Raw genomic sequence first — 13,789 nt, forward strand, 5'->3', positions numbered from 1 at the left:
AAGGATAAATTCTATGTTTTGTGAATTTCATCTAAAAAAAATGTCTGGATAAAAAGTAATCTATATCCAAGACAGACAGAAACAATCCTTTTTATGATTTGGCCTCAGAAGTCACAAAGCATTCCTCCTGACCTGTGCACTAGAAGTGAGTCCCTAAGTCTGGCCCACATTCCAAGTTAGGTTTTACACTTATATCATGAAACTCATTATCCTTTCAGTCTCACATGGGGAGGGTATTAACGTCGCCCATCTACAGATGAAACTCAGGCTCAGAGAGGTTCAATACCCTTCCCAAGGCCACAAGGACAGCGGCGGTAAAACTCACATTGGGACCAAGAACCAGCTGACTCCAAACCTGTGCTATTAACCTCCATCAGTGGTGGTTTTTCAGCCGACACATCTTTTGTGAAACCATAGACACCTGGGACCACTCCCTGCCCCAGGACCTCTTAAATCATTTCTGGGGCTTGTTCCATACACTTGAATGTTTTTCAGCTCCCCAGGTGTTCCTCAGGTGCATTACACATATAGAACCACTCCTATGTGCCTGATGGTTTTATACTATTAACATGGGCAACTGGCTCCAGCTATAATATGTGAAAGTATAATATGTGAAAGTATAATATGTGAAGATATAATATGTGAAAGTAACTGAAACTGGGACAGGCTGTTGGGAACTTTATTAGGTGTTATTTACAAAACCAAGTACTTACAATAGCAAATCCCACGTGTCAGGAGCCTTGGGAAACAGATGAGTTTGACATCGACTTCGACCCCAGGTAGCTGACAATCTAATAGAGAAAAGTCAAACAGTTAGGATAGCTTCTGTGGGATTCAGAAAGATGACAAGGGCTCAGGAAGATAGGAGGGGTCCTGGGGACATCAAGACTGCCAATGGTCCCCCTCTTTTCGGTGGGTGCTGGGTCTCATCTCTCCCGGCCTGCCCTTGTCCTCACCTGCCATTCTAGCAAATGGGTGGGTAATGGGGTAATTGTCGGAAGATGGAACAACACTGTGCTGGGAGAGAAGGTAAGTTCTGGGAACGTACCAAGTGCTGATTGAAAAAATAAGACGTACCTTAAGGCAGACAGTGTTAAGCCACCAAGCTGTGACTTCCCGGCTGGAAAAGTTCCTTTTCTGCTGGAAGAGAATAAATTGTCTTAAGATATCGCTTTTCAGGTTAGACTTTTCCTCTCCAAGTTTTCCCAGGACTTAAAAGGGCTACGGCCGGAGCGGGAAGTCAGGGCACTGTTCACCCAGCTCAGCGCCAGGAAAAGGAAAAGAAATGTTAAAGGTATAAAAGGCACACATTTCAGAGGCAGAGGGCTCATTTCACCTTTGGGGAGGAGGCAGGCTGGTGTGCTGCAGTGAGGCTCTTTAGGAGAGGGGGTGGGGAAGGATGAGAGGATGTAAAACAGGCTGAGTGCAAACCCCCCCATCTGTAGTGGCGGCAGGCCCGGCTCCTGTAATGGCGGCTGCCCGGCTCCTGTAATGGCGGCAGGCCAGTCTTCAACGACGCTTGTTGGAAGAGATGGACCTAGAAGGGCGAGCAGGGCCTAAGACAATGCTGAGAGCTGGCAGAAGAGAGGGCAGGAGAGCGGGAGACCAGGCAGAGTCGACGCCATCAATGCGTCTCCCACCAGTTAGACTTCCGGCTGGCCGCAGCCTAGGCATGCGCATTGGGGTCTGCCCCAGGGCGCATGCGCACGTTGCCGGGAGGGCGGGGCATATAGCGGGCAGGGCCGGGATGAGGGAAAAGTGTGAACAGGGCAGGCTTCCTCTCTGCCTCGAAGGGTCGTCGCAGGTGTAAGGACATAATACATGAAAACAGCTTGACACTGAGACAGGTGTTAGGTGTTCCTTATAAAATCAAGTGCTTACAGTAGCAGATGCCATGTACCAGGTGCCTTGGGAAACAAAGATGAAGTCAACATCGAACTAGAATCAGTGATGGCGAACCTATGACACGCGTGTCAGAGGTGACACGTGAACTCATTTTTTTGGTTGATTTTTCTTTGTTAAATGGCATTTAAATATATAAAATAAATATCAAAAATATAAGTCTTTGTTTTACTATGGTTGCAAATATCAAAAAATTTCTATATGTGACACGGCACCAGAGTTAAGTTAGGGTTTTCCAAAATGCTGACACGCGGCTTAGGTCACCTAAGTGCCTGGCTGCCCTTGCTTGCTGGAGAATAAAAGATTAGACCTTTCTTCTCCCCAGTTTCTCAGGACTTAAAAGATCTGCAACTAGAGGGGGTAGTCATGGCACTGTCACACAGATCACTTCAAGGAAAAAACTGTTAGAAGTATAAAATGCAAGTGGTTCAAAGGCAGACAGGTTAGTTTCACTTTGTTATGGGGGACGGTGTGCTTGCGGTGTTGAGGCTTTTTGGAAGAGATGGGCTTGGAAACCGTGCAGAGGACGGGAGCGCTTGAGGCCAGTCAGTCACTGGACAGGCCAGCCACTGGCCACTCCAGAAAAACAGCTTTCGCTGAGTTGGGCTGAGCGCCAGGCCGGTCCGCCCCAAAGCGCAGGCGCAAAGCAGGCAGGGGCCAGCAGGCCACGTGGCAGGGCTTGGGGGTGGGGGTGCAGTGAGGGTGGGAGTCCCAGCAACCTGGAATCTCAGGAGGGGGGAGGGCGGTGAGGGAGGGCGGGGCAACTCTCGCAAGGCCAAGCTCAGTCTAGCAGGGGTGTCCAGCCAGGGATTGTAGCTGCCTGGTGGCGGGAGAAGTAGCACTGGAGCCAAAGAACGTGTGTCTGTGCTGGCGTGGTCATGGAGGCGCTGGTGCACAACATGAAGGGCTCCCCACAATGACAGACCTAGTTTGACTAGGTGCCTGAAGCTGCAGTGACATAGACAGCTGACAAATACCAAGACATTTTATGTGGCTTTTAAATATACAAAACAGGCTGCCTCAGAAAATCCCCAAGTCTAAATACCCAGGTTTGAAAGCACAGGGACAGCATCATGCTGGAGCTATTCCAATATATAAATTCTCTCTAACAACAATCGGGAGGACTCAGGCCTAGAGAGAAATGAAAGCAGTCCCAGATGTGGAAGGTCTGCATTCTCCTTGACTACTATATGGATGAGAAAAGACACTGGCTTTTCCCCACTTTACCCCATCACAACCTTCCTGGTATTCTTACCCATCTCCTCTTTCCTCTTCTTTTCTCCACTTCACTCCACAAATTCCTTTCTCTGTTTTTCACCACTTCTATTTTCACTCATTCTGTCTAGTTATATTTATGAAGTATGCAGTGTTTCTCTGACTTGGGTCAAGACCCCAAGCCTACAAGGAAGGCAGCTGTGCTACGTGGACAAAAAGGAGCCACATGCTAACCTGACTAGCTCAGGGAAGGCCTGGCGGCCTTGCAAACTCAGAGGCCTAAAGCAACCACAAAGGTAGGTCTGAAATTAAAATATTTTTAACTAAGAGCAGCTTATGGTGAGTAGTCATGTCCTAAGCCAGTATTTTCCTTGACGAAGGTCAATCTTTACCTCAACTGAGTCTGTCTATTGTCTTTTTACATCTATGATAACATATCATTGGAATATCAAAAGTAATTTTCCCTTGTCCAGATCCCTCAAAGCATAGGCACCACTCTACAAAGACCACAAATCCCCTCAATGTTATTGAGTTAACTGTTGACTGTTAACCATCCTATAGCAACCTATGTAAAAGAAATACGTCTATCATTTTACTTTTTATCCCAGAGGTTTCCCCGCTTTGCTTTCTCCTGCCTCCCTAACCTATCACCAAAAGATTTCATGTAACCCACAAACGTCTCCTCTTTTGATTGTAAGGTATAATAAAATAAGGTACAAAACTGCCAGGCTCTGGAGTATTATCTCAATCCACTGAGATTTTGCTTCCTGGGAACTGTCGACAGTTTTGGCTTAAATAAACTCACAAAAATTCTTCACAGGTTTGAATGTCTTATGTTAACAGGTGTTTAATACCAAGAGCTGTACCAAGGCTACATATTTATCATCTCATTTCATCTCACACATAGTGAGGGTCATGAAATATCTCCCACCTACACTAGAAGAAAGTCAGGCTCAGAGAGAAAATAAGATTAAATACCTCTCCTGTTGACACAGGGCCAATAAACAGTAGGTGTCAACTGCAAGTAGGAGAAAATTTTTCAATATTCAGGAGTTGGGGTTATATTATTAACTCTAGATTGGGTTTCTAATTTCTTGGAAGTGATCACAGGATAGGTTCTTTAAGAGCAACCATGTCACTATGGGAACTTCCTGAGATTGCTTCCCATACATAGAAAGAACAGATACCTAAGCCAGTTTTTATACATAGAAAAAAAGAACTTTCTCTTCATGTCCATGAAGGCAAGCTCAACAATCACACAATTGCAGGCATAGTGAACAAATTCCCATCGGAATACACTGCAAAGGAATTCAAAGTTAGGTCATCGTAGCAAGGACTGCAGGAGACCTTCCACTTTGGACTTTCTGCTAGCCCAAGACAGTAGATTGTGACACACAGTGACTTCTCAGCTAGGAACAAGGCTAGTGTTCTGGCATCTTTAATTAAACATAGAAAGAATGAAGGAGGGAGCTGCATGAACTGGGCTAGGTTCACATCCCTTCTTGCTGCCCGGCACTGGCCCCTGAGGTGGTACCCTTAGTGCTCCACCCAGAAACAGAGCCACTGAAACTACGGCTCCAGAGTGGCTATGGCAGAAAAGATGAAAAACAAAACTGCTGCCATTGTCTTCTTTTCACAAGTTTAGTTCAAAAACAAATTGAAAAAAGAAGCATTTGAGAGGTTTGCTGAGAAATTGCTCTAATACTGCAATAAAAATATAACAAAGGGTCCTGTGTCAAAATGGGCTGCATCTGGCAGACGCACTGGGTCCCCTGGGAGGAATGCTGAAGCCTGGGGTTCTGCACATGCACGTGGCTGGGACCCATGTGGGCCAATGGTTGCACTGGGATGGGTCCCTGGTTGGGTCTTTGGACAGAAGCTGCCCACATCCTCACTGTGCGCATTTTTAAAGTTTCCTATCTTCACTGCCTTCCAATGTAGCTGAAGGCAGAGGTTTGGAGCCACCTGTTTAGCCACAATGGCCGAAAATGGTGATGAAAAATGGCTGCTCTGGAGGCCAAAATCTGTCATAAAATTGAGTATTATTTTGTGACTTCAATTTGCCACAGGACAAATTTTTAAAGGAATAAATCAAACTGGATGAAGGCTGGTGACCTTTGGAAATAATGATCAAATTCAATTGGTTAAACCATCTAACAGACTTTACTGTAATAGTAGAAACATTGAACAAATCAAAGGCAGAACTCATGGAAATAAGTGAAGATAAAACTAAACTCCAAAGATCTCCAGACAAGCCCCTTCCTGAAGTTACTGATGAGTATAAACGTGATGTAAAACAGATCTATTTAAGAAAAAAGAAAAACAGATCTGTTTAAAGGCTTCCCTACTGATGCAACACTTAATGACATAAAAGAATAGTTAGAAGTTAAAGGTCAAGTACTAAATATTCAGATGAGAAGAACATGGCACAAAGCATTTAAGGGATCAATATCTGCTGTGCTTGACAGCATTGAATCTGCTAAAAAACTTATGGAGACAACTAAACAAAAGTACAAAGACGTAGATCTGCTAATACTTTTCAAGGAAGATTACTTTGCAAGAAATAATAAAGAAAACAAAATAAAATGGAAGCTAAATTATGAGCTAAACAAGAGCAAGAAGAAAAACAAAAGTTAACAGAAAATGCTGAAATGAAATATCTGGAAGAAAAGACTTTTTGCTTGCTGAAATTTTCAGGGAACCTAGATGATCACACCTGCAGAGGAGATTTGCACATTCTTTTCTCAAATCATGGTGAATTAAAATGGAAAGACTAAGAAAAAAAAGGAAAGATTGTCAGAGGAGCAAGAGGGAATAATCCCATTTAGAGAAAAAGCTAAGGAAGCACTAGATAAAGCCAAAGATCCAAATAATGGTAACCTACAATTAAGGAACAAAGTGACAGGGAAGGACTAGACAAAGATGTGGAAAAAGAAACATTGAAGGAAGTCATAGAAGGTGCAACTCTATGGTCGCCTCTACTCAGATAGTGCCTGCTGCATCCTCCTTGGCCGCCTGTACATGCCTGGGCAATGATTGTGGAGATTGCAGGCATCTTCATGTGAGACAAAGAGCAGATCCAGGAGGAGGAGCTGCAGAGATCCATTGATGAGATGCAATGGTTGGAGGAAATGTTTCAGAGCCCTGAGGTTAAGTGCCACCCTCGAGAACCAAAATCCCAAACAGAAGGGAATGAAGATTCAGGGGGCAAAGAGGAACCATGGGAAATGGTGATGGATAAGAAACACTTTAAGCTGTGGCGGTGCCCTATTACAGGCACCCATCTTTATCAGTACAGAGTTTTTAGAACCTACACAGATGTGACACCCCAGCAGTTCTTCAATGTTCAGCTGGTTAGAGTACAGAAAAAAAGTGGGATGCCCTGGTAATCAAGTTGGAAGTGATTGAGAGGGACGTCATTGGTGGTTTTGAGGTTCTTCACATTTTCCTTACTCACTGTACTCATGGGATTATGTTTATGTTTAGTGGTACAGCGTGGATCAGGAAAACATTGTGCTGGTGTTGGTGTCACGTGCTGTGGAGCACCCTAGTGTGCTGGAGTCTCTGGAATTTGTAAGAGTTAGATCATGTGAATCCCAAATGGCTATCCATCCCCACAACTCATTTGACTACTTGTGACAATCCCCAGACTGTGTTTCCTCACGACTGTTAGTTGGATGGTTCCCAGTGGCATGCCAGATTTCCTGGACAAGCTGCACATGGCCACTCTGAAAGTCAAGAACATGGAGATCAAAGTAAAGGACTACATCACATGTGGAAATGGGTGAAGCCAAGGCCACCACGCCATCATCCGAGTGGAAGAATGAGGGTAGTTGTGGCCCTGCCCGGATCAAGTATGCTTGAAGGACTTTGGGATAAGAAAGGACAGGCTGCTTCTAGCCCTGTCTCGGTCCCTATCACTCTGCTACAGAACAGGGACAGATACTACAAAACATCTCTGTAACTACCAGTGCAAGATAATTCAATAACTGGTGTCTGACTTCATTCACAGCCTTCTTTGTTCTTTATCAAAACAGAGATTAAGGAGGCATCCCTAGGGGCACTGTCATATTCTCAGGTCAAGCATTTTTCAATTCAGTATTCCAATAAGCTAATCGGGAACAAAGCGCAGCTCAGGCCAGAAGGGAACAACTTGTTTTTGCTACCTCTGAATAGTTTCCTCTACCTACATTCTAGTTTCCACCATCAGTTCTGCAGCATTTGGACTTCCTTTAGTCTGAAGGTCCAACTGGAAAGTGAAGGTGGCCAGTTGATGGTTCAATGAGGAGTCATTTGGGAGTGCTCTTGGAATTGTGATTGTCCTATGTTGAATGGATGTAAACTGTTGCTTGACAGTGTAAGTGCCTAGAGCAGTGGTTCTCAACCTTCTGGCCTTTTAAATACAGTTCCTCATGTTGTGACCCAACCATAAAATTATTTTCGTTGCTACTTCATAACTGTAATGTTGCTACTGTTATGAATCGTAATGTAAATATCTGATATACAGGATGGTCTTAGGCGACCCCTGTGAAAGGGGCGTTCGACCGCCAAAGGGGTCGCGACCCACAGGTTGAGAACCGCTGGCCTAGAGGGACATAAAGTTTGTACTAGGAAATTTCTTTCTTCCCCTCCTAAATACCACCCATTGACTACCCAAAGCCGTTTCCTTTAGACTGGCCAGTTCTTCTACATTTATGCACTATGTTAACCTGGCTTAACGCCTCGTTCCTTGGCCCATTTACCAAGAACACGGGGAAACCAATCCTCTCAGACAATAGCTTTATGTACTATTACTGTCTTGATAGGATCAGTGGAGAAATGCTCAAAACATCCCACATTAAGTAATTTATATATGTGTGTGTGTGTGTGTGTGTGTGTGTGCATGTATGTAAAATTTATTTCAGAGAAAAAGGGAAAGGGAGAGAGACAGAAATGTGATGAGAAAGAATCGCTGATTCGCTGCCTCCTGCACTCCCTCAACTAGGGATTGAGCCCGCAACCCCAGCATGTGCTGTGACCTCCTGGCTCATAGGTCGACACCCAACCACCGAGCCACACTGGCCAGGCTTATATTTTTTTTATGTTAAAAGTTTATTAGTTCAGTGTTTCACTTATTGAATTTGAAATATATTTTTAAATCTTTCTGTCAAAAAGTAGGGATTTGGGAGTTGAACAGAATTTCAATAATCCCACTGTCCAGAAAACAACATTTTATTTTGACATTATTTTTCATACTTCACATTTGACTGAATGCCGAAGACTTGTCCATCTCAGAAAGCTAAATAAAGGTGGAAGAGTAGGGTTGGGCCACACCCTGGAGCTTTCAGAGCTGTAGACAAGCTGTGTGAACCAATAGATAAAATCTTGCCCCAAACACTAATGCAATGAGCTTATGTGACTCTCTTGTTCCTCTGAAAGTTTTGCCTCCTCTCTTCAGAGCTAAAATAAAAGCAAACTATGCTCTTTGAATGAAGTCACAGTCAAATGGTATCAGCTTGGCCTCACTGATTCTGCTTATGGTCATGCTGCCATCTGGTGGGAGAATAGGGATCAAGTTTTAAGTCCTCCTCCCTCCACCCACCCACCCTTTTTAAAAATAATTTAAATGATCACATTTTCCCCTTTGTTCCTACTTGGATCTAAACCTGAGACTAACTTAAGCCCATGAAACTCTTTGTTGCCTATGAAGTTTTGTGCCCAATAACTGCCTAGTCCTTTCTGCCTTCCTTCTCTGAGTCTGGAAGAGCAGAGATACATTGAGCAGCCCCAGCTTCTCTCATTGATCAGTTCTCTTTTCTCACCTCTAGGACCTGACAAGCCAAGGAGAGGCCGTGGGTTATGTCTTCACTTAGCGCCTGTGATTGCTGGGCATGGGTAGGTGTGGACAATAGTGCGTGTGTGAGTGCAGAAGTGTTAAGGAGGTGGGTGTTGCTCATGTTCTGATTTTGGGGGATTTGACTGCTGTGGAATAGGTCTGTACAGTTACTTATGTCATCATAATGATTTTACTTCTGATATATTTTTTTCTTCAATGCATGTCAGGGTCTCTAAGACTCTAGACACACGCTTCTATTCTATTACAAACTCCCAAACGTGCCCAAATTACCTTCAGGCTTTCCCCCAGTTCTTACCCCTGAGCTTCTTCTGAGGTGTGCTGAAGACACCCTCCTAATCCCCCTAGGGCAGTGGTTCTCAACTTTCCTTTAATACAGTTCCTCATGTTGTGGTAACCCACAACCATAAAATTATTTTCGTTGCTACTTCATATCTGTAATTTTGCTACTGTTATGAATCGTAATGTAAATATCTGATATGCAGGATGTATTTTCATTGTTACAAACTGAACATAATTAAAGCATAGTGATTGATCACAAAACAATATGTAATTATATATTTGTTTTCCGATGGTCTTAGGCGACCCCTGTGAAAGGGTCGTTCGACCCCCCAAAGGGGTCGCGACCCACAGGTTGAGAACCACTGCCCTAGGGCTTGGTCCCTACACCCTCCTTTTAGGACAAGTCCTCACCAAGCACCCGCACCCCCTTGCAGACAGGGTGCAGCCCAAAGACCTCCAGCTACCAGATCACCCCTTCTCTGCTGAAACTCCATCCCATTCCCAGGGGAAACCGTCCCTCCAACCCCAGAGAAACTCTAGAAAGCTGTCTTCTCCTGAGAATATACTGCAGAGGCCCCTGGGCCCAGACCCCTCAAGAGACCCCCCCACAGTGCCTGCATGGGAGCCCTTGCCTATGTAGAGAAAAGACCCCCAGCACTAGGCCCCGTGTCCCAGGGGCAGACTGGAAGCTGGTCAAAAGCCTGACTGGAGACAAGCGGGACCCAGGCAGGAAGGGAGGGACCCCCTAACTGATATGTTTATCAAATGTGTAAATAAATACATAAAGATTGTTTTAAAAAATCACAGATCAACAAGAATCCTTAAACAAATTGAAGTAAAAAATTGCAGATTTGCCTGGCCAGTGTGGCTCAGTGGTTGAGCATCAACCCATGAACTAGGAGGTCACAGTTCAATTCTGTGACAGGGCACATGCTTGGGTTTTGGGCTCAATTCTCAGTAGGGGACATGCAGGAGGCAACTGATCAATGATTCTCTCTCATCATTGATGTTTCTATCCCTGTCTCTCCTGTTCTATTAAATCAATATTTTAAAAAATATTTTAAAAGGGTTGCAGATTTAAAGGAAAAGGAAAGATAAATAAAGCTGCCCATACGAGGTCTGCTAGAAGTAGTTTCAGAGCAAGAATACTAAATTTGACAGTAATGATAAACATGATGAAAATGGTGTATCTAGACCAGTCAAAAGACCAAGAGAAGAAACAAAAAAACCTGCATCAAAACAGAAGAAAACAAAAATGGTGCTGAAGACGAGTAGTTTAGTAAGCAATTTGTTTAACTTTAAACAAATTTTCAAATCATTTTAATTTGGTTTTCAGCTGCTTTTGTCTTTGGAGGCTTTTAAAAACAAAACATGAATTAAATTGACTTCAATGCCCACTACGTACAGTTCTGTTACTTCTGATGATTCAAACATCAAAAGAAAGATGCTTGTACTTACTAAATAGCCTTTGCAATATGAGAATGTATTAGTAAAAACTAATAAAATATCTACATATATAAAAGGCTGATATGCAAAGTGTCCCCTCGTGAATTCGACTGGGAGACTGGGAGTTCGATGGCTCGATGACATGTGCTGACTACCAGGGGACTGCACGGAATGAAGGAAGGCCCCAGCCGGCCAGGCCTAGGGACCCTACCTGTGCACAAATTTCATACACCGGGCCTCTGGTATACCATATAAAAATCACTGTACATGCGGCAGAGAGCTACGAGCGGCGGTGGGCCAGGCGGCCAGCTGAGGCAAGCGGCAGCGAGCTACTCACGCATGGATTCGTGCGCAGGGCCACGAGTTGAACATAAGAGAAGTTTTGCTCATACCATGTGCACATTCACAATTCAACATGTAACACATTTCAATATCAGTTACCCATTAGTACACAGAGTATACAACAAATCAGCTTGCGGGCCTTTCAAGGACAAAATCACTTTTAACTTTTTACCTTTTCACTACAAGGTCTATCAGCCACATTCAGATACTTTTTGCAGAAACACACACCACTGATATTTTTACACAGACACTATAACACCAGATTCCTGAAGACCATCTACTCTCCTCATTTGGGAGCCTAGGGAATAAGGTGGAGGGGAATATGTAGGGGGAGCAACTGACAGTAGTAAGCATGGATATGCATGTACTCTCAGCCATTCTCTGGGCCAAAAAATATACTTTGAACAATAATTAAGCACCATTTGGGCAGGTGATTTCAATCCTATCTCTAGCTGTCTAATCCTCCAAACCAGGGGTTCTCAACCTTGGCTGCACATTAGAATCACCTGGAATCTTTTTAAAATCCTGATTTCTGGGCCCCATCCTCTGGAAATTCTGTTTCTTTGTTAGTAATGTTGTGGCCCCACCCAAGGTTGAGAACCACTGCTCCAAACTGTTTCAACATCCACCATTGCATCCCAGAGAACCTATCTTACTCCTAAACTGGCCCACACACCATGGTGGAGGTTGGACAGGGGAGGAGCCTTATGACACCCGTCACCCAACATGTAGACAACGGTGTGCTAGTAGACCTCAAGGAGCCATAACTCTCATAACCTGGTATGCATTGCGTGACAGATCCCAGGGACCAATGGTCTCTCCTAACCTGCTCTTACTGTGCTATCAGAGCAGGAGAGTCTCATCTCATCCACTGATCAACCAGGGCCAACCCAGGTGCTACAGATCCCGGGTGCCTTATCCACTCTAACATGGAATGCCCAACCCCCTAGTGGCAACACTCTGTTGACCCTCTTGCCCATCTAGTCTACAGGATGCATTATCAGATGCTAGGAAATCAATTTTTGGCACAAACATGGCCAAAGTGACCTCCAGTATAATAAAAGGGCATCATAACTTTTTTTTTTGCCACACAGTGTAGACCAATTTTGTCATCTCATACACAGAGACATGCAAGGCCAAGGACAGGGCCCAAATTAATATCCCACTAAAAACAAAAAACTTTTACATTTTGATACTTTAATACTTAAAAAGAGAGAGTAAAATGAAGAATGAAGCCAAATGGCCAAGCCCTCCCCCCATACTTGTCCCACAAACCAAAATGAGAATAGGGCAACCAAGGAACTAATGACCTCAAGGCGAATTATAGCATATGTCCTTGTGGGGGAACCACTACTAGACTGTAGCTAAGTGGTTTTCTATTCTGCACATCTACACTCAAGTGAGGGCATGGCGAAAATCCCTGTTTCTCAACAGAGCCTAAGGGGATGAGAAAACTGCCTCATGAGGATGGGGGTTGGGCCAGCTGACCTAAGGGCAACATTTCAGAAAGCTTCATTCATGTTTCCTGGACTCAACTACACTAATAAAAGACAAAGATGCTAATTGGCCGTATCTTCGCTACGCCCACCAGCCAATCAGAAGAGTATGCAAATTAACCAACCCAACAAAGATGGCCATTAAATTTGCATACTGCAGGTGGGGCGGGCAATGCCAGACGCCGCCTGCAGGATCCGGGCCGCAGATCAGGGACCGGGGAGGTGGGGTGAGCAGTGCCAGACGCCACCTGGGGAGGCGGAGCCAGCAATCACCCCAGCCAGAAGCCTGAGGCCTGGGCAGGGGCAGAGTCAGGCAATCGCACAGGGCTGGGGGTCCCTTGCCCAGGCCTAATGCCCGGCCAGAGGCCTGAGGCCTGGGAAGGGGCAGAGTCGGCAATCTCCCGGGACTGAGGGTCTCCTGCCTAGGCCTAACGCCTTTCTGGCCTGGGCAGGGACGGAGCCTGCGATTGGAGAGGGCTGGGGGTCCCCTGCCCAGGCCTAACGCCCCAGCCAGGGGCCTGAGGCCTGGATAGGTGATTGGAGAGGGCTGGGGGTCCCCTGTCCAGGCCTAATGCCCTGGCCAGAGGCCTGAGGCCTGGGCAGGGGCGGAGCCTGCGATCAGAGCGGGCTGCAAGTCCCCTGCCCAGGCCTAAGGCCCCAGCCAGAGGTCTTAGGCCTGTGCAGGCGATCAGAGCGGACTGGGGGTCCCCTGCCCAGGCCTAACACCCCAGCCAGAGGCTTAAGGCCTGGGTAGGGGCGGAGCCTGCGATCGCATGGGGCTGGGGATCCCCTGCCCAGGCCTAATACCCTGGCCAGAGGCCTGAGGCCTGGGTAGGCTATCAGAGTGGGCTTGGGGTCCCCTGTCCAGGCCTAATGCCCTGGCCAGAGGCCTGAGGCCTGGGCAGGGGCGGAGCCTGCGATCAGAGCGGGCTGCAAGTCCCCTGCCCAGGCCTAAGGCCCCAGCCAGAGGTCTTAGGCCTGTGCAGGCGATCAGAGCGGACTGGGGGTCCCCTGCCCAGGCCTAACACCCCAGCCAGAGGCTTAAGGCCTGGGTAGGGGCGGAGCCTGCGATCGCATGGGGCTGGGGATCCCCTGCCCAGGCCTAATACCCTGGCCAGAGGCCTGAGGCCTGGGTAGGCTATCAGAGTGGGCTTGGGGTCCCCTGTCCAGGCCTAATGCCCTGGCCCCAGGCCTGAGGCCTGGGCAGGGGCGGAGCCTGCGATCAGAGCGGGCTGCAAGTCCCCTGCCCAGGCCTAAGGCCCCAGCCAGAGGT

At 46.2% G+C, this 13,789-nt stretch overlaps 1 pseudogene; it reads left to right on the forward strand.

The window, feature by feature from the left end:
- Positions 1-5,095: 5,095 nt before the first annotated feature.
- On the forward strand, positions 5,096-11,845 carry LOC102257986 (annotated as a pseudogene).
- Positions 11,846-13,789: the final 1,944 nt, after the last annotated feature.

This window comes from Myotis brandtii, unplaced genomic scaffold (assembly GCF_000412655.1).
Source record: "Myotis brandtii unplaced genomic scaffold, ASM41265v1 scaffold156, whole genome shotgun sequence".
NCBI classification, from domain to species: Eukaryota; Metazoa; Chordata; class Mammalia; order Chiroptera; family Vespertilionidae; genus Myotis; species Myotis brandtii.